Source organism: Oncorhynchus gorbuscha, linkage group LG11 (genome assembly GCF_021184085.1).
Source record: "Oncorhynchus gorbuscha isolate QuinsamMale2020 ecotype Even-year linkage group LG11, OgorEven_v1.0, whole genome shotgun sequence".
Classification (NCBI taxonomy): Eukaryota; Metazoa; Chordata; class Actinopteri; order Salmoniformes; family Salmonidae; genus Oncorhynchus; species Oncorhynchus gorbuscha.
Window position 1 is genome coordinate 36,803,613 of NC_060183.1, and position 19,216 is coordinate 36,822,828.

The 19,216-nt window shown below is 46.1% G+C and overlaps 31 non-coding genes across 31 annotated transcripts; all 31 read left to right on the plus strand.

Annotated features, from left to right (window-relative positions):
• Positions 1-134: 134 nt before the first annotated feature.
• On the plus strand, positions 135-205 carry trnag-gcc. The gene has a single exon. It is a non-coding gene; the product is annotated as a tRNA-Gly (tRNA).
• A 552-nt stretch (positions 206-757) lies between these two features.
• trnag-gcc lies at positions 758-828 on the plus strand. The gene has a single exon. It is a non-coding gene; the product is annotated as a tRNA-Gly (tRNA).
• Positions 829-1,381: 553 nt separating this feature from the next.
• trnag-gcc lies at positions 1,382-1,452 on the plus strand. The gene has a single exon. It is a non-coding gene; the product is annotated as a tRNA-Gly (tRNA).
• A 552-nt stretch (positions 1,453-2,004) lies between these two features.
• On the plus strand, positions 2,005-2,075 carry trnag-gcc. Its single transcript has one exon. It is a non-coding gene; the product is annotated as a tRNA-Gly (tRNA).
• Positions 2,076-2,628: 553 nt separating this feature from the next.
• Positions 2,629-2,699, plus strand: trnag-gcc. Its single transcript has one exon. It is a non-coding gene; the product is annotated as a tRNA-Gly (tRNA).
• Positions 2,700-3,251: 552 nt separating this feature from the next.
• Positions 3,252-3,322, plus strand: trnag-gcc. Its single transcript has one exon. It is a non-coding gene; the product is annotated as a tRNA-Gly (tRNA).
• A 553-nt stretch (positions 3,323-3,875) lies between these two features.
• On the plus strand, positions 3,876-3,946 carry trnag-gcc. The gene has a single exon. It is a non-coding gene; the product is annotated as a tRNA-Gly (tRNA).
• A 553-nt stretch (positions 3,947-4,499) lies between these two features.
• On the plus strand, positions 4,500-4,570 carry trnag-gcc. Its single transcript has one exon. It is a non-coding gene; the product is annotated as a tRNA-Gly (tRNA).
• A 557-nt stretch (positions 4,571-5,127) lies between these two features.
• trnag-gcc lies at positions 5,128-5,198 on the plus strand. The gene has a single exon. It is a non-coding gene; the product is annotated as a tRNA-Gly (tRNA).
• A 552-nt stretch (positions 5,199-5,750) lies between these two features.
• On the plus strand, positions 5,751-5,821 carry trnag-gcc. Its single transcript has one exon. It is a non-coding gene; the product is annotated as a tRNA-Gly (tRNA).
• Positions 5,822-6,373: 552 nt separating this feature from the next.
• trnag-gcc lies at positions 6,374-6,444 on the plus strand. Its single transcript has one exon. It is a non-coding gene; the product is annotated as a tRNA-Gly (tRNA).
• Positions 6,445-6,996: 552 nt separating this feature from the next.
• Positions 6,997-7,067, plus strand: trnag-gcc. Its single transcript has one exon. It is a non-coding gene; the product is annotated as a tRNA-Gly (tRNA).
• Positions 7,068-7,619: 552 nt separating this feature from the next.
• On the plus strand, positions 7,620-7,690 carry trnag-gcc. Its single transcript has one exon. It is a non-coding gene; the product is annotated as a tRNA-Gly (tRNA).
• A 554-nt stretch (positions 7,691-8,244) lies between these two features.
• trnag-gcc lies at positions 8,245-8,315 on the plus strand. The gene has a single exon. It is a non-coding gene; the product is annotated as a tRNA-Gly (tRNA).
• A 551-nt stretch (positions 8,316-8,866) lies between these two features.
• trnag-gcc lies at positions 8,867-8,937 on the plus strand. The gene has a single exon. It is a non-coding gene; the product is annotated as a tRNA-Gly (tRNA).
• A 553-nt stretch (positions 8,938-9,490) lies between these two features.
• Positions 9,491-9,561, plus strand: trnag-gcc. The gene has a single exon. It is a non-coding gene; the product is annotated as a tRNA-Gly (tRNA).
• Positions 9,562-10,116: 555 nt separating this feature from the next.
• On the plus strand, positions 10,117-10,187 carry trnag-gcc. Its single transcript has one exon. It is a non-coding gene; the product is annotated as a tRNA-Gly (tRNA).
• Positions 10,188-10,739: 552 nt separating this feature from the next.
• trnag-gcc lies at positions 10,740-10,810 on the plus strand. Its single transcript has one exon. It is a non-coding gene; the product is annotated as a tRNA-Gly (tRNA).
• A 553-nt stretch (positions 10,811-11,363) lies between these two features.
• On the plus strand, positions 11,364-11,434 carry trnag-gcc. The gene has a single exon. It is a non-coding gene; the product is annotated as a tRNA-Gly (tRNA).
• A 553-nt stretch (positions 11,435-11,987) lies between these two features.
• trnag-gcc lies at positions 11,988-12,058 on the plus strand. Its single transcript has one exon. It is a non-coding gene; the product is annotated as a tRNA-Gly (tRNA).
• Positions 12,059-12,609: 551 nt separating this feature from the next.
• On the plus strand, positions 12,610-12,680 carry trnag-gcc. The gene has a single exon. It is a non-coding gene; the product is annotated as a tRNA-Gly (tRNA).
• A 553-nt stretch (positions 12,681-13,233) lies between these two features.
• On the plus strand, positions 13,234-13,304 carry trnag-gcc. The gene has a single exon. It is a non-coding gene; the product is annotated as a tRNA-Gly (tRNA).
• Positions 13,305-13,859: 555 nt separating this feature from the next.
• trnag-gcc lies at positions 13,860-13,930 on the plus strand. Its single transcript has one exon. It is a non-coding gene; the product is annotated as a tRNA-Gly (tRNA).
• A 552-nt stretch (positions 13,931-14,482) lies between these two features.
• Positions 14,483-14,553, plus strand: trnag-gcc. Its single transcript has one exon. It is a non-coding gene; the product is annotated as a tRNA-Gly (tRNA).
• A 553-nt stretch (positions 14,554-15,106) lies between these two features.
• Positions 15,107-15,177, plus strand: trnag-gcc. Its single transcript has one exon. It is a non-coding gene; the product is annotated as a tRNA-Gly (tRNA).
• Positions 15,178-15,730: 553 nt separating this feature from the next.
• trnag-gcc lies at positions 15,731-15,801 on the plus strand. The gene has a single exon. It is a non-coding gene; the product is annotated as a tRNA-Gly (tRNA).
• Positions 15,802-16,353: 552 nt separating this feature from the next.
• Positions 16,354-16,424, plus strand: trnag-gcc. Its single transcript has one exon. It is a non-coding gene; the product is annotated as a tRNA-Gly (tRNA).
• Positions 16,425-16,977: 553 nt separating this feature from the next.
• trnag-gcc lies at positions 16,978-17,048 on the plus strand. The gene has a single exon. It is a non-coding gene; the product is annotated as a tRNA-Gly (tRNA).
• A 552-nt stretch (positions 17,049-17,600) lies between these two features.
• Positions 17,601-17,671, plus strand: trnag-gcc. Its single transcript has one exon. It is a non-coding gene; the product is annotated as a tRNA-Gly (tRNA).
• A 552-nt stretch (positions 17,672-18,223) lies between these two features.
• Positions 18,224-18,294, plus strand: trnag-gcc. The gene has a single exon. It is a non-coding gene; the product is annotated as a tRNA-Gly (tRNA).
• A 552-nt stretch (positions 18,295-18,846) lies between these two features.
• On the plus strand, positions 18,847-18,917 carry trnag-gcc. Its single transcript has one exon. It is a non-coding gene; the product is annotated as a tRNA-Gly (tRNA).
• The last annotated feature ends 299 nt before the right edge of the window (positions 18,918-19,216 follow it).

A 19,216-nucleotide genomic window follows, 5' to 3' on the forward strand; every position in this document is an offset into this window, starting at 1 on the left:
CGACGGGGAGAAAGGACTGCTTTTTTTTTTTTTAGGGTGAACAATGTTGCTGAGCCCACAAAGTGGAAAATATTCTTTGGAAAAAAGCTTTATGATACGATTGCCAGCCTTTGGGGTTAACTCAGGTTTCCAAGGCATTGGTTGTTCAGTGGTAGAATTCTCGCCTGCCACGCGGGAGGCCCGGGTTCGATTCCCGGCCAATGCAAGAAGTTTTGAACATGTCATTTCGACACTTTGTGCAAGGCTTTAGTTGTTAAATGGGAAAGAGTAACCAACTTGTCAGCGACAACTGTCTTGAGTTTGGCATTTGTGACAATGTCCTGGGATTTCCCACAAACGCCTCACCTTCTAACTAGTATTGTGTGGCTTGTGAGCAGTATAGGGCAGAATCGACTACATGTACGTGTTCGTGAGAGTCTCAGCTTTCCATAGAGGGGTCATAGAAGTTCCTAGCTCCAACCATTCAGTCTCTACAGATATTTTTGTTAGAAGGGTTTAAGCCCGACACTCCAAACTTAGGGTTAGTACCAATGCTCCACGTTTTTTCAAAGGTCCAACACACCTGCTCCTTGTTAGTATAGTGGTGAGTATCCCCACCTGTCACGCGGGAGACCGGGGTTCAATTTCCCGACGGGGAGAAAGGACTGCTTTTTTTTAGGGTGAACAATGTTGCTGAGCCCACAAAGTGGAAAATATTCTTTGGAAAAAAGCTTTATGATACGATTGCCAGCCTTTGGGGTTAACTCAGGTTTCCAAGGCATTGGTTGTTCAGTGGTAGAATTCTCGCCTGCCACGCGGGAGGCCCGGGTTCGATTCCCGGCCAATGCAAGAAGTTTTGAACATGTCATTTCGACACTTTGTGCAAGGCTTTAGTTGTTAAATGGGAAAGAGTAACCAACTTGTCAGCGACAACTGTCTTGAGTTTGGCATTTGTGACAATGTCCTGGGATTTCCCACAAACGCCTCACCTTCTAACTAGTATTGTGTGGCTTGTGAGCAGTATAGGGCAGAATCGACTACATGTACGTGTTCGTGAGAGTCTCAGCTTTCCATAGAGGGGTCATAGAAGTTCCTAGCTCCAACCATTCAGTCTCTACAGATATTTTTGTTAGAAGGGTTTAAGCCCGACACTCCAAACTTAGGGTTAGTACCAATGCTCCACGTTTTTCAAAGGTCCAACACACCTGCTCCTTGTTAGTATAGTGGTGAGTATCCCCACCTGTCACGCGGGAGACCGGGGTTCAATTTCCCGACGGGGAGAAAGGACTGCTTTTTTTTTTAGGGTGAACAATGTTGCTGAGCCCACAAAGTGGAAAATATTCTTTGGAAAAAAGCTTTATGATACGATTGCCAGCCTTTGGGGTTAACTCAGGTTTCCAAGGCATTGGTTGTTCAGTGGTAGAATTCTCGCCTGCCACGCGGGAGGCCCGGGTTCGATTCCCGGCCAATGCAAGAAGTTTTGAACATGTCATTTCGACACTTTGTGCAAGGCTTTAGTTGTTAAATGGGAAAGAGTAACCAACTTGTCAGCGACAACTGTCTTGAGTTTGGCATTTGTGACAATGTCCTGGGATTTCCCACAAACGCCTCACCTTCTAACTAGTATTGTGTGGCTTGTGAGCAGTATAGGGCAGAATCGACTACATGTACGTGTTCGTGAGAGTCTCAGCTTTCCATAGAGGGGTCATAGAAGTTCCTAGCTCCAACCATTCAGTCTCTACAGATATTTTTGTTAGAAGGGTTTAAGCCCGACACTCCAAACTTAGGGTTAGTACCAATGCTCCACGTTTTTTCAAAGGTCCAACACACCTGCTCCTTGTTAGTATAGTGGTGAGTATCCCCACCTGTCACGCGGGAGACCGGGGTTCAATTTCCCGACGGGGAGAAAGGACTGCTTTTTTTTAGGGTGAACAATGTTGCTGAGCCCACAAAGTGGAAAATATTCTTTGGAAAAAAGCTTTATGATACGATTGCCAGCCTTTGGGGTTAACTCAGGTTTCCAAGGCATTGGTTGTTCAGTGGTAGAATTCTCGCCTGCCACGCGGGAGGCCCGGGTTCGATTCCCGGCCAATGCAAGAAGTTTTGAACATGTCATTTCGACACTTTGTGCAAGGCTTTAGTTGTTAAATGGGAAAGAGTAACCAACTTGTCAGCGACAACTGTCTTGAGTTTGGCATTTGTGACAATGTCCTGGGATTTCCCACAAACGCCTCACCTTCTAACTAGTATTGTGTGGCTTGTGAGCAGTATAGGGCAGAATCGACTACATGTACGTGTTCGTGAGAGTCTCAGCTTTCCATAGAGGGGTCATAGAAGTTCCTAGCTCCAACCATTCAGTCTCTACAGATATTTTTGTTAGAAGGGTTTAAGCCCGACACTCCAAACTTAGGGTTAGTACCAATGCTCCACGTTTTTTCAAAGGTCCAACACACCTGCTCCTTGTTAGTATAGTGGTGAGTATCCCCACCTGTCACGCGGGAGACCGGGGTTCAATTTCCCGACGGGGAGAAAGGACTGCTTTTTTTTAGGGTGAACAATGTTGCTGAGCCCACAAAGTGGAAAATATTCTTTGGAAAAAAGCTTTATGATACGATTGCCAGCCTTTGGGGTTAACTCAGGTTTCCCAAGGCATTGGTTGTTCAGTGGTAGAATTCTCGCCTGCCACGCGGGAGGCCCGGGTTCGATTCCCGGCCAATGCAAGAAGTTTTGAACATGTCATTTCGACACTTTGTGCAAGGCTTTAGTTGTTAAATGGGAAAGAGTAACCAACTTGTCAGCGACAACTGTCTTGAGTTTGGCATTTGTGACAATGTCCTGGGATTTCCCACAAACGCCTCACCTTCTAACTAGTATTGTGTGGCTTGTGAGCAGTATAGGGCAGAATCGACTACATGTACGTGTTCGTGAGAGTCTCAGCTTTCCATAGAGGGGTCATAGAAGTTCCTAGCTCCAACCATTCAGTCTCTACAGATATTTTTGTTAGAAGGGTTTAAGCCCGACACTCCAAACTTAGGGTTAGTACCAATGCTCCACGTTTTTTCAAAGGTCCAACACACCTGCTCCTTGTTAGTATAGTGGTGAGTATCCCCACCTGTCACGCGGGAGACCGGGGTTCAATTTCCCGACGGGGAGAAAGGACTGCTTTTTTTTAGGGTGAACAATGTTGCTGAGCCCACAAAGTGGAAAATATTCTTTGGAAAAAAGCTTTATGATACGATTGCCAGCCTTTGGGGTTAACTCAGGTTTCCAAGGCATTGGTTGTTCAGTGGTAGAATTCTCGCCTGCCACGCGGGAGGCCCGGGTTCGATTCCCGGCCAATGCAAGAAGTTTTGAACATGTCATTTCGACACTTTGTGCAAGGCTTTAGTTGTTAAATGGGAAAGAGTAACCAACTTGTCAGCGACAACTGTCTTGAGTTTGGCATTTGTGACAATGTCCTGGGATTTTCCCACAAACGCCTCACCTTCTAACTAGTATTGTGTGGCTTGTGAGCAGTATAGGGCAGAATCGACTACATGTACGTGTTCGTGAGAGTCTCAGCTTTCCATAGAGGGGTCATAGAAGTTCCTAGCTCCAACCATTCAGTCTCTACAGATATTTTTGTTAGAAGGGTTTAAGCCCGACACTCCAAACTTAGGGTTAGTACCAATGCTCCACGTTTTTCAAAGGTCCAACACACCTGCTCCTTGTTAGTATAGTGGTGAGTATCCCCACCTGTCACGCGGGAGACCGGGGTTCAATTTCCCGACGGGGAGAAAGGACTGCTTTTTTTTTAGGGTGAACAATGTTGCTGAGCCCACAAAGTGGAAAATATTCTTTGGAAAAAAGCTTTATGATACGATTGCCAGCCTTTGGGGTTAACTCAGGTTTCCAAGGCATTGGTTGTTCAGTGGTAGAATTCTCGCCTGCCACGCGGGAGGCCCGGGTTCGATTCCCGGCCAATGCAAGAAGTTTTGAACATGTCATTTCGACACTTTGTGCAAGGCTTTAGTTGTTAAATGGGAAAGAGTAACCAACTTGTCAGCGACAACTGTCTTGAGTTTGGCATTTGTGACAATGTCCTGGGATTTCCCACAAACGCCTCACCTTCTAACTAGTATTGTGTGGCTTGTGAGCAGTATAGGGCAGAATCGACTACATGTACGTGTTCGTGAGAGTCTCAGCTTTCCATAGAGGGGTCATAGAAGTTCCTAGCTCCAACCATTCAGTCTCTACAGATATTTTTGTTAGAAGGGTTTAAGCCCGACACTCCAAACTTAGGGTTAGTACCAATGCTCCACGTTTTTTCAAAGGTCCAACACACCTGCTCCTTGTTAGTATAGTGGTGAGTATCCCCACCTGTCACGCGGGAGACCGGGGTTCAATTTCCCGACGGGGAGAAAGGACTGCTTTTTTTTTAGGGTGAACAATGTTGCTGAGCCCACAAAGTGGAAAATATTCTTTGGAAAAAAGCTTTATGATACGATTGCCAGCCTTTGGGGTTAACTCAGGTTTCCAAGGCATTGGTTGTTCAGTGGTAGAATTCTCGCCTGCCACGCGGGAGGCCCGGGTTCGATTCCCGGCCAATGCAAGAAGTTTTGAACATGTCATTTCGACACTTTGTGCAAGGCTTTAGTTGTTAAATGGGAAAGAGTAACCAACTTGTCAGCGACAACTGTCTTGAGTTTGGCATTTGTGACAATGTCCTGGGATTTCCCACAAACGCCTCACCTTCTAACTAGTATTGTGTGGCTTGTGAGCAGTATAGGGCAGAATCGACTACATGTACGTGTTCGTGAGAGTCTCAGCTTTCCATAGAGGGGTCATAGAAGTTCCTAGCTCCAACCATTCAGTCTCTACAGATATTTTTGTTAGAAGGGTTTAAGCCCGACACTCCAAACTTAGGGTTAGTACCAATGCTCCACGTTTTTTCAAAGGTCCAACACACCTGCTCCTTGTTAGTATAGTGGTGAGTATCCCCACCTGTCACGCGGGAGACCGGGGTTCAATTTCCCGACGGGGAGAAAGGACTGCTTTTTTTTTTTTTAGGGTGAACAATGTTGCTGAGCCCACAAAGTGGAAAATATTCTTTGGAAAAAAGCTTTATGATACGATTGCCAGCCTTTGGGGTTAACTCAGGTTTCCAAGGCATTGGTTGTTCAGTGGTAGAATTCTCGCCTGCCACGCGGGAGGCCCGGGTTCGATTCCCGGCCAATGCAAGAAGTTTTGAACATGTCATTTCGACACTTTGTGCAAGGCTTTAGTTGTTAAATGGGAAAGAGTAACCAACTTGTCAGCGACAACTGTCTTGAGTTTGGCATTTGTGACAATGTCCTGGGATTTCCCACAAACGCCTCACCTTCTAACTAGTATTGTGTGGCTTGTGAGCAGTATAGGGCAGAATCGACTACATGTACGTGTTCGTGAGAGTCTCAGCTTTCCATAGAGGGGTCATAGAAGTTCCTAGCTCCAACCATTCAGTCTCTACAGATATTTTTGTTAGAAGGGTTTAAGCCCGACACTCCAAACTTAGGGTTAGTACCAATGCTCCACGTTTTTTCAAAGGTCCAACACACCTGCTCCTTGTTAGTATAGTGGTGAGTATCCCCACCTGTCACGCGGGAGACCGGGGTTCAATTTCCCGACGGGGAGAAAGGACTGCTTTTTTTTAGGGTGAACAATGTTGCTGAGCCCACAAAGTGGAAAATATTCTTTGGAAAAAAGCTTTATGATACGATTGCCAGCCTTTGGGGTTAACTCAGGTTTCCAAGGCATTGGTTGTTCAGTGGTAGAATTCTCGCCTGCCACGCGGGAGGCCCGGGTTCGATTCCCGGCCAATGCAAGAAGTTTTGAACATGTCATTTCGACACTTTGTGCAAGGCTTTAGTTGTTAAATGGGAAAGAGTAACCAACTTGTCAGCGACAACTGTCTTGAGTTTGGCATTTGTGACAATGTCCTGGGATTTCCCACAAACGCCTCACCTTCTAACTAGTATTGTGTGGCTTGTGAGCAGTATAGGGCAGAATCGACTACATGTACGTGTTCGTGAGAGTCTCAGCTTTCCATAGAGGGGTCATAGAAGTTCCTAGCTCCAACCATTCAGTCTCTACAGATATTTTTGTTAGAAGGGTTTAAGCCCGACACTCCAAACTTAGGGTTAGTACAATGCTCCACGTTTTTTCAAAGGTCCAACACACCTGCTCCTTGTTAGTATAGTGGTGAGTATCCCCACCTGTCACGCGGGAGACCGGGGTTCAATTTCCCGACGGGGAGAAAGGACTGCTTTTTTTTTAGGGTGAACAATGTTGCTGAGCCCACAAAGTGGAAAATATTCTTTGGAAAAAAGCTTTATGATACGATTGCCAGCCTTTGGGGTTAACTCAGGTTTCCAAGGCATTGGTTGTTCAGTGGTAGAATTCTCGCCTGCCACGCGGGAGGCCCGGGTTCGATTCCCGGCCAATGCAAGAAGTTTTGAACATGTCATTTCGACACTTTGTGCAAGGCTTTAGTTGTTAAATGGGAAAGAGTAACCAACTTGTCAGCGACAACTGTCTTGAGTTTGGCATTTGTGACAATGTCCTGGGATTTCCCACAAACGCCTCACCTTCTAACTAGTATTGTGTGGCTTGTGAGCAGTATAGGGCAGAATCGACTACATGTACGTGTTCGTGAGAGTCTCAGCTTTCCATAGAGGGGTCATAGAAGTTCCTAGCTCCAACCATTCAGTCTCTACAGATATTTTTGTTAGAAGGGTTTAAGCCCGACACTCCAAACTTAGGGTTAGTACCAATGCTCCACGTTTTTTCAAAGGTCCAACACACCTGCTCCTTGTTAGTATAGTGGTGAGTATCCCCACCTGTCACGCGGGAGACCGGGGTTCAATTTCCCGACGGGGAGAAAGGACTGCTTTTTTTTAGGGTGAACAATGTTGCTGAGCCCACAAAGTGGAAAATATTCTTTGGAAAAAAGCTTTATGATACGATTGCCAGCCTTTGGGGTTAACTCAGGTTTCCAAGGCATTGGTTGTTCAGTGGTAGAATTCTCGCCTGCCACGCGGGAGGCCCGGGTTCGATTCCCGGCCAATGCAAGAAGTTTTGAACATGTCATTTCGACACTTTGTGCAAGGCTTTAGTTGTTAAATGGGAAAGAGTAACCAACTTGTCAGCGACAACTGTCTTGAGTTTGGCATTTGTGACAATGTCCTGGGATTTCCCACAAACGCCTCACCTTCTAACTAGTATTGTGTGGCTTGTGAGCAGTATAGGGCAGAATCGACTACATGTACGTGTTCGTGAGAGTCTCAGCTTTCCATAGAGGGGTCATAGAAGTTCCTAGCTCCAACCATTCAGTCTCTACAGATATTTTTGTTAGAAGGGTTTAAGCCCGACACTCCAAACTTAGGGTTAGTACCAATGCTCCACGTTTTTTCAAAGGTCCAACACACCTGCTCCTTGTTAGTATAGTGGTGAGTATCCCCACCTGTCACGCGGGAGACCGGGGTTCAATTTCCCGACGGGGAGAAAGGACTGCTTTTTTTTAGGGTGAACAATGTTGCTGAGCCCACAAAGTGGAAAATATTCTTTGGAAAAAAGCTTTATGATACGATTGCCAGCCTTTGGGGTTAACTCAGGTTTCCAAGGCATTGGTTGTTCAGTGGTAGAATTCTCGCCTGCCACGCGGGAGGCCCGGGTTCGATTCCCGGCCAATGCAAGAAGTTTTGAACATGTCATTTCGACACTTTGTGCAAGGCTTTAGTTGTTAAATGGGAAAGAGTAACCAACTTGTCAGCGACAACTGTCTTGAGTTTGGCATTTGTGACAATGTCCTGGGATTTCCCACAAACGCCTCACCTTCTAACTAGTATTGTGTGGCTTGTGAGCAGTATAGGGCAGAATCGACTACATGTACGTGTTCGTGAGAGTCTCAGCTTTCCATAGAGGGGTCATAGAAGTTCCTAGCTCCAACCATTCAGTCTCTACAGATATTTTTGTTAGAAGGGTTTAAGCCCGACACTCCAAACTTAGGGTTAGTACCAATGCTCCACGTTTTTTCAAAGGTCCAACACACCTGCTCCTTGTTAGTATAGTGGTGAGTATCCCCACCTGTCACGCGGGAGACCGGGGTTCAATTTCCCGACGGGGAGAAAGGACTGCTTTTTTTTTTAGGGTGAACAATGTTGCTGAGCCCACAAAGTGGAAAATATTCTTTGGAAAAAAGCTTTATGATACGATTGCCAGCCTTTGGGGTTAACTCAGGTTTCCAAGGCATTGGTTGTTCAGTGGTAGAATTCTCGCCTGCCACGCGGGAGGCCCGGGTTCGATTCCCGGCCAATGCAAGAAGTTTTGAACATGTCATTTCGACACTTTGTGCAAGGCTTTAGTTGTTAAATGGGAAAGAGTAACCAACTTGTCAGCGACAACTGTCTTGAGTTTGGCATTTGTGACAATGTCCTGGGATTTCCCACAAACGCCTCACCTTCTAACTAGTATTGTGTGGCTTGTGAGCAGTATAGGGCAGAATCGACTACATGTACGTGTTCGTGAGAGTCTCAGCTTTCCATAGAGGGGTCATAGAAGTTCCTAGCTCCAACCATTCAGTCTCTACAGATATTTTTGTTAGAAGGGTTTAAGCCCGACACTCCAAACTTAGGGTTAGTACCAATGCTCCACGTTTTTTCAAAGGTCCAACACCTGCTCCTTGTTAGTATAGTGGTGAGTATCCCCACCTGTCACGCGGGAGACCGGGGTTCAATTTCCCGACGGGGAGAAAGGACTGCTTTTTTTTTAGGGTGAACAATGTTGCTGAGCCCACAAAGTGGAAAATATTCTTTGGAAAAAAGCTTTATGATACGATTGCCAGCCTTTGGGGTTAACTCAGGTTTCCAAGGCATTGGTTGTTCAGTGGTAGAATTCTCGCCTGCCACGCGGGAGGCCCGGGTTCGATTCCCGGCCAATGCAAGAAGTTTTGAACATGTCATTTCGACACTTTGTGCAAGGCTTTAGTTGTTAAATGGGAAAGAGTAACCAACTTGTCAGCGACAACTGTCTTGAGTTTGGCATTTGTGACAATGTCCTGGGATTTCCCACAAACGCCTCACCTTCTAACTAGTATTGTGTGGCTTGTGAGCAGTATAGGGCAGAATCGACTACATGTACGTGTTCGTGAGAGTCTCAGCTTTCCATAGAGGGGTCATAGAAGTTCCTAGCTCCAACCATTCAGTCTCTACAGATATTTTTGTTAGAAGGGTTTAAGCCCGACACTCCAAACTTAGGGTTAGTACCAATGCTCCACGTTTTTTCAAAGGTCCAACACACCTGCTCCTTGTTAGTATAGTGGTGAGTATCCCCACCTGTCACGCGGGAGACCGGGGTTCAATTTCCCGACGGGGAGAAAGGACTGCTTTTTTTTTAGGGTGAACAATGTTGCTGAGCCCACAAAGTGGAAAATATTCTTTGGAAAAAAGCTTTATGATACGATTGCCAGCCTTTGGGGTTAACTCAGGTTTCCAAGGCATTGGTTGTTCAGTGGTAGAATTCTCGCCTGCCACGCGGGAGGCCCGGGTTCGATTCCCGGCCAATGCAAGAAGTTTTGAACATGTCATTTCGACACTTTGTGCAAGGCTTTAGTTGTTAAATGGGAAAGAGTAACCAACTTGTCAGCGACAACTGTCTTGAGTTTGGCATTTGTGACAATGTCCTGGGATTTCCCACAAACGCCTCACCTTCTAACTAGTATTGTGTGGCTTGTGAGCAGTATAGGGCAGAATCGACTACATGTACGTGTTCGTGAGAGTCTCAGCTTTCCATAGAGGGGTCATAGAAGTTCCTAGCTCCAACCATTCAGTCTCTACAGATATTTTTGTTAGAAGGGTTTAAGCCCGACACTCCAAACTTAGGGTTAGTACCAATGCTCCACGTTTTTTCAAAGGTCCAACACACCTGCTCCTTGTTAGTATAGTGGTGAGTATCCCCACCTGTCACGCGGGAGACCGGGGTTCAATTTCCCGACGGGGAGAAAGGACTGCTTTTTTTTTTTAGGGTGAACAATGTTGCTGAGCCCACAAAGTGGAAAATATTCTTTGGAAAAAAGCTTTATGATACGATTGCCAGCCTTTGGGGTTAACTCAGGTTTCCAAGGCATTGGTTGTTCAGTGGTAGAATTCTCGCCTGCCACGCGGGAGGCCCGGGTTCGATTCCCGGCCAATGCAAGAAGTTTTGAACATGTCATTTCGACACTTTGTGCAAGGCTTTAGTTGTTAAATGGGAAAGAGTAACCAACTTGTCAGCGACAACTGTCTTGAGTTTGGCATTTGTGACAATGTCCTGGGATTTCCCACAAACGCCTCACCTTCTAACTAGTATTGTGTGGCTTGTGAGCAGTATAGGGCAGAATCGACTACATGTACGTGTTCGTGAGAGTCTCAGCTTTCCATAGAGGGGTCATAGAAGTTCCTAGCTCCAACCATTCAGTCTCTACAGATATTTTTGTTAGAAGGGTTTAAGCCCGACACTCCAAACTTAGGGTTAGTACCAATGCTCCACGTTTTTTCAAAGGTCCAACACACCTGCTCCTTGTTAGTATAGTGGTGAGTATCCCCACCTGTCACGCGGGAGACCGGGGTTCAATTTCCCGACGGGGAGAAAGGACTGCTTTTTTTTAGGGTGAACAATGTTGCTGAGCCCACAAAGTGGAAAATATTCTTTGGAAAAAAGCTTTATGATACGATTGCCAGCCTTTGGGGTTAACTCAGGTTTCCAAGGCATTGGTTGTTCAGTGGTAGAATTCTCGCCTGCCACGCGGGAGGCCCGGGTTCGATTCCCGGCCAATGCAAGAAGTTTTGAACATGTCATTTCGACACTTTGTGCAAGGCTTTAGTTGTTAAATGGGAAAGAGTAACCAACTTGTCAGCGACAACTGTCTTGAGTTTGGCATTTGTGACAATGTCCTGGGATTTCCCACAAACGCCTCACCTTCTAACTAGTATTGTGTGGCTTGTGAGCAGTATAGGGCAGAATCGACTACATGTACGTGTTCGTGAGAGTCTCAGCTTTCCATAGAGGGGTCATAGAAGTTCCTAGCTCCAACCATTCAGTCTCTACAGATATTTTTGTTAGAAGGGTTTAAGCCCGACACTCCAAACTTAGGGTTAGTACCAATGCTCCACGTTTTTTCAAAGGTCCAACACACCTGCTCCTTGTTAGTATAGTGGTGAGTATCCCCACCTGTCACGCGGGAGACCGGGGTTCAATTTCCCGACGGGGAGAAAGGACTGCTTTTTTTTTAGGGTGAACAATGTTGCTGAGCCCACAAAGTGGAAAATATTCTTTGGAAAAAAGCTTTATGATACGATTGCCAGCCTTTGGGGTTAACTCAGGTTTCCAAGGCATTGGTTGTTCAGTGGTAGAATTCTCGCCTGCCACGCGGGAGGCCCGGGTTCGATTCCCGGCCAATGCAAGAAGTTTTGAACATGTCATTTCGACACTTTGTGCAAGGCTTTAGTTGTTAAATGGGAAAGAGTAACCAACTTGTCAGCGACAACTGTCTTGAGTTTGGCATTTGTGACAATGTCCTGGGATTTCCCACAAACGCCTCACCTTCTAACTAGTATTGTGTGGCTTGTGAGCAGTATAGGGCAGAATCGACTACATGTACGTGTTCGTGAGAGTCTCAGCTTTCCATAGAGGGGTCATAGAAGTTCCTAGCTCCAACCATTCAGTCTCTACAGATATTTTTGTTAGAAGGGTTTAAGCCCGACACTCCAAACTTAGGGTTAGTACCAATGCTCCACGTTTTTTCAAAGGTCCAACACACCTGCTCCTTGTTAGTATAGTGGTGAGTATCCCCACCTGTCACGCGGGAGACCGGGGTTCAATTTCCCGACGGGGAGAAAGGACTGCTTTTTTTTTAGGGTGAACAATGTTGCTGAGCCCACAAAGTGGAAAATATTCTTTGGAAAAAAGCTTTATGATACGATTGCCAGCCTTTGGGGTTAACTCAGGTTTCCAAGGCATTGGTTGTTCAGTGGTAGAATTCTCGCCTGCCACGCGGGAGGCCCGGGTTCGATTCCCGGCCAATGCAAGAAGTTTTGAACATGTCATTTCGACACTTTGTGCAAGGCTTTAGTTGTTAAATGGGAAAGAGTAACCAACTTGTCAGCGACAACTGTCTTGAGTTTGGCATTTGTGACAATGTCCTGGGATTTCCCACAAACGCCTCACCTTCTAACTAGTATTGTGTGGCTTGTGAGCAGTATAGGGCAGAATCGACTACATGTACGTGTTCGTGAGAGTCTCAGCTTTCCATAGAGGGGTCATAGAAGTTCCTAGCTCCAACCATTCAGTCTCTACAGATATTTTTGTTAGAAGGGTTTAAGCCCGACACTCCAAACTTAGGGTTAGTACCAATGCTCCACGTTTTTCAAAGGTCCAACACACCTGCTCCTTGTTAGTATAGTGGTGAGTATCCCCACCTGTCACGCGGGAGACCGGGGTTCAATTTCCCGACGGGGAGAAAGGACTGCTTTTTTTTAGGGTGAACAATGTTGCTGAGCCCACAAAGTGGAAAATATTCTTTGGAAAAAAGCTTTATGATACGATTGCCAGCCTTTGGGGTTAACTCAGGTTTCCAAGGCATTGGTTGTTCAGTGGTAGAATTCTCGCCTGCCACGCGGGAGGCCCGGGTTCGATTCCCGGCCAATGCAAGAAGTTTTGAACATGTCATTTCGACACTTTGTGCAAGGCTTTAGTTGTTAAATGGGAAAGAGTAACCAACTTGTCAGCGACAACTGTCTTGAGTTTGGCATTTGTGACAATGTCCTGGGATTTCCCACAAACGCCTCACCTTCTAACTAGTATTGTGTGGCTTGTGAGCAGTATAGGGCAGAATCGACTACATGTACGTGTTCGTGAGAGTCTCAGCTTTCCATAGAGGGGTCATAGAAGTTCCTAGCTCCAACCATTCAGTCTCTACAGATATTTTTGTTAGAAGGGTTTAAGCCCGACACTCCAAACTTAGGGTTAGTACCAATGCTCCACGTTTTTTCAAAGGTCCAACACACCTGCTCCTTGTTAGTATAGTGGTGAGTATCCCCACCTGTCACGCGGGAGACCGGGGTTCAATTTCCCGACGGGGAGAAAGGACTGCTTTTTTTTTAGGGTGAACAATGTTGCTGAGCCCACAAAGTGGAAAATATTCTTTGGAAAAAAGCTTTATGATACGATTGCCAGCCTTTGGGGTTAACTCAGGTTTCCAAGGCATTGGTTGTTCAGTGGTAGAATTCTCGCCTGCCACGCGGGAGGCCCGGGTTCGATTCCCGGCCAATGCAAGAAGTTTTGAACATGTCATTTCGACACTTTGTGCAAGGCTTTAGTTGTTAAATGGGAAAGAGTAACCAACTTGTCAGCGACAACTGTCTTGAGTTTGGCATTTGTGACAATGTCCTGGGATTTCCCACAAACGCCTCACCTTCTAACTAGTATTGTGTGGCTTGTGAGCAGTATAGGGCAGAATCGACTACATGTACGTGTTCGTGAGAGTCTCAGCTTTCCATAGAGGGGTCATAGAAGTTCCTAGCTCCAACCATTCAGTCTCTACAGATATTTTTGTTAGAAGGGTTTAAGCCCGACACTCCAAACTTAGGGTTAGTACCAATGCTCCACGTTTTTTCAAAGGTCCAACACACCTGCTCCTTGTTAGTATAGTGGTGAGTATCCCCACCTGTCACACGCGGGAGACCGGGGTTCAATTTCCCGACGGGGAGAAAGGACTGCTTTTTTTTTAGGGTGAACAATGTTGCTGAGCCCACAAAGTGGAAAATATTCTTTGGAAAAAAGCTTTATGATACGATTGCCAGCCTTTGGGGTTAACTCAGGTTTCCAAGGCATTGGTTGTTCAGTGGTAGAATTCTCGCCTGCCACGCGGGAGGCCCGGGTTCGATTCCCGGCCAATGCAAGAAGTTTTGAACATGTCATTTCGACACTTTGTGCAAGGCTTTAGTTGTTAAATGGGAAAGAGTAACCAACTTGTCAGCGACAACTGTCTTGAGTTTGGCATTTGTGACAATGTCCTGGGATTTCCCACAAACGCCTCACCTTCTAACTAGTATTGTGTGGCTTGTGAGCAGTATAGGGCAGAATCGACTACATGTACGTGTTCGTGAGAGTCTCAGCTTTCCATAGAGGGGTCATAGAAGTTCCTAGCTCCAACCATTCAGTCTCTACAGATATTTTGTTAGAAGGGTTTAAGCCCGACACTCCAAACTTAGGGTTAGTACCAATGCTCCACGTTTTTTCAAAGGTCCAACACACCTGCTCCTTGTTAGTATAGTGGTGAGTATCCCCACCTGTCACGCGGGAGACCGGGGTTCAATTTCCCGACGGGGAGAAAGGACTGCTTTTTTTTTAGGGTGAACAATGTTGCTGAGCCCACAAAGTGGAAAATATTCTTTGGAAAAAAGCTTTATGATACGATTGCCAGCCTTTGGGGTTAACTCAGGTTTCCAAGGCATTGGTTGTTCAGTGGTAGAATTCTCGCCTGCCACGCGGGAGGCCCGGGTTCGATTCCCGGCCAATGCAAGAAGTTTTGAACATGTCATTTCGACACTTTGTGCAAGGCTTTAGTTGTTAAATGGGAAAGAGTAACCAACTTGTCAGCGACAACTGTCTTGAGTTTGGCATTTGTGACAATGTCCTGGGATTTCCCACAAACGCCTCACCTTCTAACTAGTATTGTGTGGCTTGTGAGCAGTATAGGGCAGAATCGACTACATGTACGTGTTCGTGAGAGTCTCAGCTTTCCATAGAGGGGTCATAGAAGTTCCTAGCTCCAACCATTCAGTCTCTACAGATATTTTTGTTAGAAGGGTTTAAGCCCGACACTCCAAACTTAGGGTTAGTACCAATGCTCCACGTTTTTTCAAAGGTCCAACACACCTGCTCCTTGTTAGTATAGTGGTGAGTATCCCCACCTGTCACGCGGGAGACCGGGGTTCAATTTCCCGACGGGGAGAAAGGACTGCTTTTTTTTTAGGGTGAACAATGTTGCTGAGCCCACAAAGTGGAAAATATTCTTTGGAAAAAAGCTTTATGATACGATTGCCAGCCTTTGGGGTTAACTCAGGTTTCCAAGGCATTGGTTGTTCAGTGGTAGAATTCTCGCCTGCCACGCGGGAGGCCCGGGTTCGATTCCCGGCCAATGCAAGAAGTTTTGAACATGTCATTTCGACACTTTGTGCAAGGCTTTAGTTGTTAAATGGGAAAGAGTAACCAACTTGTCAGCGACAACTGTCTTGAGTTTGGCATTTGTGACAATGTCCTGGGATTTCCCACAAACGCCTCACCTTCTAACTAGTATTGTGTGGCTTGTGAGCAGTATAGGGCAGAATCGACTACATGTACGTGTTCGTGAGAGTCTCAGCTTTCCATAGAGGGGTCATAGAAGTTCCTAGCTCCAACCATTCAGTCTCTACAGATATTTTTGTTAGAAGGGTTTAAGCCCGACACTCCAAACTTAGGGTTAGTACCAATGCTCCACGTTTTTTCAAAGGTCCAACACACCTGCTCCTTGTTAGTATAGTGGTGAGTATCCCCACCTGTCACGCGGGAGACCGGGGTTCAATTTCCCGACGGGGAGAAAGGACTGCTTTTTTTTTAGGGTGAACAATGTTGCTGAGCCCACAAAGTGGAAAATATTCTTTGGAAAAAAGCTTTATGATACGATTGCCAGCCTTTGGGGTTAACTCAGGTTTCCAAGGCATTGGTTGTTCAGTGGTAGAATTCTCGCCTGCCACGCGGGAGGCCCGGGTTCGATTCCCGGCCAATGCAAGAAGTTTTGAACATGTCATTTCGACACTTTGTGCAAGGCTTTAGTTGTTAAATGGGAAAGAGTAACCAACTTGTCAGCGACAACTGTCTTGAGTTTGGCATTTGTGACAATGTCCTGGGATTTCCCACAAACGCCTCACCTTCTAACTAGTATTGTGTGGCTTGTGAGCAGTATAGGGCAGAATCGACTACATGTACGTGTTCGTGAGAGTCTCAGCTTTCCATAGAGGGGTCATAGAAGTTCCTAGCTCCAACCATTCAGTCTCTACAGATATTTTTGTTAGAAGGGTTTAAGCCCGACACTCCAAACTTAGGGTTAGTACCAATGCTCCACGTTTTTTCAAAGGTCCAACACACCTGCTCCTTGTTAGTATAGTGGTGAGTATCCCCACCTGTCACGCGGGAGACCGGGGTTCAATTTCCCGACGGGAGAAAGGACTGCTTTTTTTTTAGGGTGAACAATGTTGCTGAGCCCACAAAGTGGAAAATATTCTTTGGAAAAAAGCTTTATGATACGATTGCCAGCCTTTGGGGTTAACTCAGGTTTCCAAGGCATTGGTTGTTCAGTGGTAGAATTCTCGCCTGCCACGCGGGAGGCCCGGGTTCGATTCCCGGCCAATGCAAGAAGTTTTGAACATGTCATTTCGACACTTTGTGCAAGGCTTTAGTTGTTAAATGGGAAAGAGTAACCAACTTGTCAGCGACAACTGTCTTGAGTTTGGCATTTGTGACAATGTCCTGGGATTTCCCACAAACGCCTCACCTTCTAACTAGTATTGTGTGGCTTGTGAGCAGTATAGGGCAGAATCGACTACATGTACGTGTTCGTGAGAGTCTCAGCTTTCCATAGAGGGGTCATAGAAGTTCCTAGCTCCAACCATTCAGTCTCTACAGATATTTTTGTTAGAAGGGTTTAAGCCCGACACTCCAAACTTAGGGTTAGTACCAATGCTCCACGTTTTTTCAAAGGTCCAACACACCTGCTCCTTGTTAGTATAGTGGTGAGTATCCCCACCTGTCACGCGGGAGACCGGGGTTCAATTTCCCGACGGGGAGAAAGGACTGCTTTTTTTTTAGGGTGAACAATGTTGCTGAGCCCACAAAGTGGAAAATATTCTTTGGAAAAAAGCTTTATGATACGATTGCCAGCCTTTGGGGTTAACTCAGGTTTCCAAGGCATTGGTTGTTCAGTGGTAGAATTCTCGCCTGCCACGCGGGAGGCCCGGGTTCGATTCCCGGCCAATGCAAGAAGTTTTGAACATGTCATTTCGACACTTTGTGCAAGGCTTTAGTTGTTAAATGGGAAAGAGTAACCAACTTGTCAGCGACAACTGTCTTGAGTTTGGCATTTGTGACAATGTCCTGGGATTTCCCACAAACGCCTCACCTTCTAACTAGTATTGTGTGGCTTGTGAGCAGTATAGGGCAGAATCGACTACATGTACGTGTTCGTGAGAGTCTCAGCTTTCCATAGAGGGGTCATAGAAGTTCCTAGCTCCAACCATTCAGTCTCTACAGATATTTTTGTTAGAAGGGTTTAAGCCCGACACTCCAAACTTAGGGTTAGTACCAATGCTCCACGTTTTTTCAAAGGTCCAACACACCTGCTCCTTGTTAGTATAGTGGTGAGTATCCCCACCTGTCACGCGGGAGACCGGGGTTCAATTTCCCGACGGGGAGAAAGGACTGCTTTTTTTTAGGGTGAACAATGTTGCTGAGCCCACAAAGTGGAAAATATTCTTTGGAAAAAAGCTTTATGATACGATTGCCAGCCTTTGGGGTTAACTCAGGTTTCCAAGGCATTGGTTGTTCAGTGGTAGAATTCTCGCCTGCCACGCGGGAGGCCCGGGTTCGATTCCCGGCCAATGCAAGAAGTTTTGAACATGTCATTTCGACACTTTGTGCAAGGCTTTAGTTGTTAAATGGGAAAGAGTAACCAACTTGTCAGCGACAACTGTCTTGAGTTTGGCATTTGTGACAATGTCCTGGGATTTCCCACAAACGCCTCACCTTCTAACTAGTATTGTGTGGCTTGTGAGCAGTATAGGGCAGAATCGACTACATGTACGTGTTCGTGAGAGTCTCAGCTTTCCATAGAGGGGTCATAGAAGTTCCTAGCTCCAACCATTCAGTCTCTACAGATATTTTTGTTAGAAGGGTTTAAGCCCGACACTCCAAACTTAGGGTTAGTACCAATGCTCCACGTTTTTTCAAAGGTCCAACACACCTGCTCCTTGTTAGTATAGTGGTGAGTATCCCCACCTGTCACGCGGGAGACCGGGGTTCAATTTCCCGACGGGGAGAAAGGACTGCTTTTTTTTAGGGTGAACAATGTTGCTGAGCCCACAAAGTGGAAAATATTCTTTGGAAAAAAGCTTTATGATACGATTGCCAGCCTTTGGGGTTAACTCAGGTTTCCAAGGCATTGGTTGTTCAGTGGTAGAATTCTCGCCTGCCACGCGGGAGGCCCGGGTTCGATTCCCGGCCAATGCAAGAAGTTTTGAACATGTCATTTCGACACTTTGTGCAAGGCTTTAGTTGTTAAATGGGAAAGAGTAACCAACTTGTCAGCGACAACTGTCTTGAGTTTGGCATTTGTGACAATGTCCTGGGATTTCCCACAAACGCCTCACCTTCTAACTAGTATTGTGTGGCTTGTGAGCAGTATAGGGCAGAATCGACTACATGTACGTGTTCGTGAGAGTCTCAGCTTTCCATAGAGGGGTCATAGAAGTTCCTAGCTCCAACCATTCAGTCTCTACAGATATTTTTGTTAGAAGGGTTTAAGCCCGACACTCCAAACTTAGGGTTAGTACCAATGCTCCACGTTTTTTCAAAGGTCCAACACACCTGCTCCTTGTTAGTATAGTGGTGAGTATCCCCACCTGTCACGCGGGAGACCGGGGTTCAATTTCCCGACGGGGAGAAAGGACTGCTTTTTTTTTAGGTGAACAATGTTGCTGAGCCCACAAAGTGGAAAATATTCTTTGGAAAAAAGCTTTATGATACGATTGCCAGCCTTTGGGGTTAACTCAGGTTTCCAAGGCATTGGTTGTTCAGTGGTAGAATTCTCGCCTGCCACGCGGGAGGCCCGGGTTCGATTCCCGGCCAATGCAAGAAGTTTTGAACATGTCATTTCGACACTTTGTGCAAGGCTTTAGTTGTTAAATGGGAAAGAGTAACCAACTTGTCAGCGACAACTGTCTTGAGTTTGGCATTTGTGACAATGTCCTGGGATTTCCCACAAACGCCTCACCTTCTAACTAGTATTGTGTGGCTTGTGAGCAGTATAGGGCAGAATCGACTACATGTACGTGTTCGTGAGAGTCTCAGCTTTCCATAGAGGGGTCATAGAAGTTCCTAGCTCCAACCATTCAGTCTCTACAGATATTTTTGTTAGAAGGGTTTAAGCCCG